This window comes from Suricata suricatta, chromosome 10 (assembly GCF_006229205.1).
Source record: "Suricata suricatta isolate VVHF042 chromosome 10, meerkat_22Aug2017_6uvM2_HiC, whole genome shotgun sequence".
NCBI classification, from domain to species: Eukaryota; Metazoa; Chordata; class Mammalia; order Carnivora; family Herpestidae; genus Suricata; species Suricata suricatta.
In genome coordinates, this window is record NC_043709.1 from 8,600,846 (window position 1) to 8,606,139 (window position 5,294).

Below are 5,294 nucleotides of genomic sequence, written 5' to 3' on the forward strand. Positions count from 1 at the left end.
AAGGACATTGAAGAATTTTTTTTTAATTTTTGATTTTTTAAAAAATTTATTATTGAGACAGAGAGAAACAGAGCATGAGTAGGGAAGGGGCAGAGAGAGAGGGAGACACAGAATCTGAAGCAGGCTCCAGGCTCTGCGATGTCAGCACAGAGCCCGACACGGGGCTTGAACCCACGCACCGTGAGATCATGACCTGAGCTGAGGTCGGACGCTTAACAGACTGAGCCCCCCAGGCGCCCCTGAAGAATGTTTTGAAGGGCGTCACACCACGCTCGTGCTCCTGTCCTCTTCGCCACCTCCCTGGGAACCCAGACAGGTGCACCCGGGCTGCCAAAGGAGAGCACGGAGACCACCTTGCACCGAGCTGTTTGCCTTGCTGGAGTTTTCTTGGCACAAGCATTTTGCCACGTGGCGCCGTGGCCTCTGCATGAACTGTCTTAATGGGTGCGTCACAGCCCTTGGACCGGACACACTCGCATTTTCAAATGGTCGCTAATAAACTTGTTTCCAGCTGGGGGCTGTTACAAATAGCTCTACAGTGAAGAGCCGTTTATGAGTTGAAAAGCTGTTTCTTGAATTTCTTGGAGAAGCACAATGACGCATATAAGGGGGGAAGGGGAACGATTTGCTTTATTTTAGCAAAGAGAGAAAAGAAAGAGGGGAGGTGGAACCTGTGGGACAAAATGTGTGTAACCTGGGCTGGTGGGCATGCAGAGGGTCACCGGGCTGCTCTCTCCTTTTTTTTTTTGTATATATATACATGTTTGAGATACTTCATAATTAAAAATAAAAATGCAGACATGGTCCCTGTCCTCAGTTCACAGCCCCATGGGGAAGCAGATAGGAAATGGGGCCCAGGCAGAGCAGTGTGACAAATGCCAGGATGAGGCCAGGGGACCCAGAGGAAGGATGCTTAGCTCTGACTTGGGGAATCAGGGAGGGCTTCCCGGAAGAAGGGACAGCGGAGGCCTAAAGGTTGTGGAGGAGGTGGTCACATGACCCTGAAAGGAAGGGGCCGCCAGGCAGAGGTCCTTCTAGGAGCAAAGAGCAGGCAGAGAAAATGCTTCCGATAAAGCTTGATGCGACAGGCCATCTGGCCTGAGCAGAGGACTGGGGGCTGCGGGGGGCAGGGAGAGGGCAGCCCAGCGGCACTGCCTGAACCTCGGTAGGAATCTACGTGGCCCTCCAGGTGCCGGGCAGCTGGGGGAGCGCAGGGTCCGATCTGGATCTGAGGACCATCGCTCCGCTCAGATCACCGAGGCTCCCTAAGGCAGGACGGATTGCAGGTGGTGGAAGGGGGACTTTGCAGCTCTTTGTTTCTCCTGAGTTACTCCGCTGAGATCATGGCCAGAACGCTCACCCCTCACATGGTGCCCTCGATTTCTTTGCTATTTTTAGTTTCCCTCTTCCAAGAGGCCATGACCTCTTGGAAGGCAGGGGCTAGAGGTTTTACTCATCTCTGCAACCCCAGCGTTTAGCCCGCAGCAGGGACTGAATGAATGCTTGTGAACGAGTGAACCTCCATTGAGCATTATTCAGAGCCAGACCCTCCTCTCCAACCTTTACACGCACTGCTTTGTGTGCAAGGTCTTCCTAACCACCCTCCTGGAGTGTGCTTCTGTTACCCCCTGGGTTAGTTCATGTCCTCCGAGACAGGATTTGGGGGGAGGGATCAGGAGGGGGAAAGGAGGGGGAGCCAGGGAAGGCAGGTCAGACTCCTGGAAGGGTTGGGGAAGAAGATTCTCAGACAGCAGGTAGGACGGTCTTAGGCGTGTCCATCAGAGTGTCGTCCAGCGAAGTCGCTGGTTAAGGGAGTCCTTGGCTCCGCCGCGTGGGAACCGGCTGCGTAGCTCCCATCCCCCCACCCCAACCCCTCCGATACCCTGTTTGTTCTCTGTATTTAGGAGTCTCTTATGCTTTGTCCCCCCTCCCTGTTTTTATATTATTTTTGCTTCCCTTCCCTCACATTCATCTGTTTTGTATTTTAAATTCATCATATGAGTGAAGTCAGATGATATTTGTCCTTCTCTGACTAATTTCACTTAGCGTAATACCCTCTAGTTCCATCTACATAGTTGCAAATGGCAAGATTTCATTCATTTTGATTGGCGAGTAATACTCATCTTCTTTATCCATTCATTCGTTAATGGACAGTTGGGCTCTTTCCATACTTTGGTTATTGTCAATAGCACTGCTGTAAAATGAAAAAATATTAAATCACCCATATCCCAAGATATGGGACACTTTGGATGTAACTTCTATTAACAATTTGGTAAATGTCCTCTGATTCTTTCATGTATATATCAACATGTGTATTTCATGCTTTTCTTTTACAAAAATTAGGTATCACTGTATATATTATTTTATAATCTGCTTTTTCCACCGAATATCATAATCTGGATGTTTTATTTCATTATTCTTCTCCAATAAAGTTTTTCTTTCCCTCATGGTATCCTGTGTATAGATACAGCCAAGTTTCCCTTGCGTGACACTTCTGTCTGTTCTTTCCTGTTTCTCAGGATCACTCTCAAGGTTGCATCGGGCATCACTATACACCAGAATTTCTTGAAGTTCTCTGTGTAAGAGTGCCTCTGGCCGCCTGGAGAAGTCCCCTCTCAAAACAATATTTTAAATACATAGAATGATATACCAGTGTTTCAAAGGAAACCAATTATAGTATATTAAAACATGTTAATCAAAATATATTTTAAACAATTTTTAAGTTTATTTTGAGAGAGAGATGGAGCTCATATGAGTGACGGAGGGGTCAAGAGAGAGAGGGATCAAGAGAATCCCAAGCAGGCTCTGAGCTGTCAATGCAGAGCCCCAGGTGGGGCTTGATCCCACAAACCATGAGATTATGACCTGAGCCAAAATCAAGAGTTGAATGCTTAACTGACTGAGCCACCAAGGCACCCTATCAAAATACAGGGTTTTTTAAAAATAATTAATTTTCTTAGTGTTTGTTTTTAAGAGAGAGACAGACAGAGTGTGAGCTGAGGAGAGGCAGAGAGAGAGGGAGACACAGAATCTGAAGCAGACTCCAGGCTCTGAGCTGTCAGCACAGAGCCCGATGCAGAGCTCCAACTCAGAAACTGTGAGATCATGCCCTGAGCCAACCCCTGACGCTTGACCAACTGAGCCCCCCAGGTGCTCCCAAAGTATAGTTTTTTAATTTGTGCTACGGTGATGCAAAAGGTGTGAAGCACGTGGAGCAGAGCCACCCCAGCAGACCCAGACCTACAGTGAAAAGCAGAGCAGCCCTGGTCCCCCCAGGCCACAATCAGCTGAACCCCACGATACCGGCAGATGTGTGGCCATTGTTTCAACCTACTGAGTCTTGGACTCATGTGTTACATGGCAAGGCTCTCTGATACAATCGGGGGAAGGAGCCTTCCTGCAGAAAGCATCACTTAAGTTCACAGTTAAACCTGGAGGTGAGATGGCAAATAAACATACGAACAGATGCTCCACATCTCGAGTCAGCAGCAGATTGCAAATGGAACAAGGCCGAGGTCACTACACACCTATTAGAATGGCTGAAATCCAGACCAGTGACAACACCAAACCCCGAGGAGAATGTTGAGCAACAGGGATGTTCCCTCATTGCTGCTGGGAAGGATAAATGGCACAGAGACTTCGGAAGTTTGGTGGTTTCTCCCAGAGCTAAACATAGTCCCACCGTATGGTCCAGCAGTTGCTCTTCTTAGCAATTAGCCAAAGAAGTTGAAAATGACATCCACACAAAAGGCTGCACCCGGATATTTATGGAAGCTTTATTTGTGATTGCCAAAGCTGAGGCACCCAGGATGTCCCCTGACATCTGGATAAGCAACTGTGGTACATGCGGGCAATGGAATCATATCATAGATAAAAGGAAATGAGTTATCAAGCCATGAAAAGACATGGAGGAAGTGTAAGTGCATATTGTTAAGGAAAGGAGTTCATCAAAAACCTGCGTGCTGTATGATTCCAACTATATGACATTCTGGAAAAGGCAAAACTAGAAAGAATAAAAAAAAAGAAAGAAAGAAAGAAAGAGGGGTTGCCTGGGTGGCTCAGTTGGTTGAGTGTCTGACTCCGGCTCAGGTCACGATCTCACAGTTTGTGAGTTCGAGCCCCACATCGGGCTGTGTGCTGACAGCTCAGAGCCTGGAGCCTGCTTCAGATTCTGAGTCTCCCTCTCTCTCTGTCCCTTCCCTGCTCTGTCTATCTCTCTGTTGCGATGTGCTTACGAGAAAACCACCAACGCTGAATAGAAGCAAAGCATGATTTTATTTTTCAGCCGCATACTTTATTATGGCCAGACCAAACCTGATCTCCCTGGTGTTAAAGAGTAGAGAGAATGGCCCCGAAGAAAAGCAGCAGTGAGATTATACGGACAGAATACGTCATCATTTAGTTAACCAATTACAATCCATAGCATTCCATGGTAGCCAATTACATTGTAATTCACAAACACCATCTTTGGCAGGAACCCACCCCTTCAAGTTTATCCCTTTAAAATGGCCAATCATAGTTATACAACTAAGATATCGTGAGCTGGGGACGATTTCTCATCAGTTAACTGTCTTTGCCAGGTCTTAGTAAAAGGGGTGAGGTTGCGCTTAGCAAGCAGGCGGAAGTTATACCTTCTGATAACTAATAGGGAGCTACGTAGCCTTTTATCTCAAAGTTTCAGCAGTTACCACGCAGTTAGACAGAACAGTGAGTGGGGAGATGCATTCAGAAAGCAATTTACAGAAGCCCAAACAGCCGGTTAATGAGTTTCCATTTTACTCAGGTTTGTTAACCTATAACACTCTCCATCAAAAATAAACATTAAAAATTAAAAAAGAACAACCCGGTGGTTCCAAGGGTTCAGGAAGAGAAAAGGAGGGATGAGTAGGTAAAGGGCAGAGGATGCGCAGGTCAGAGTACATACACTGCATGATACCATAATGGTGGATGCACAACATTGTACATCGGTCAAAACCCATAGAATATACAACATAGAGAATGGACCTTGATGTTGACTATGGTCTCTACTCAACAATAACCTGTCATTATTGGCTTATCAGTGATAAACAACGTACCGCACGAACGCAGATGTTACCTAATCACGTAAATTCTGGGGACAGGGAGACAGGAAGTGTATGGGAACTCTTGTTCATGCTCCATTTTTATGTCAACCTTAACATGGTCTAAAAAAATCAAGTCTATTATGAAGTACAAAAAAAGGGGGGGGCAGGGCTGGAGTTAATAGATGGGCCTCTCCTCTTTAACGAATTTAATAGCAAGACCTCATCACTTTG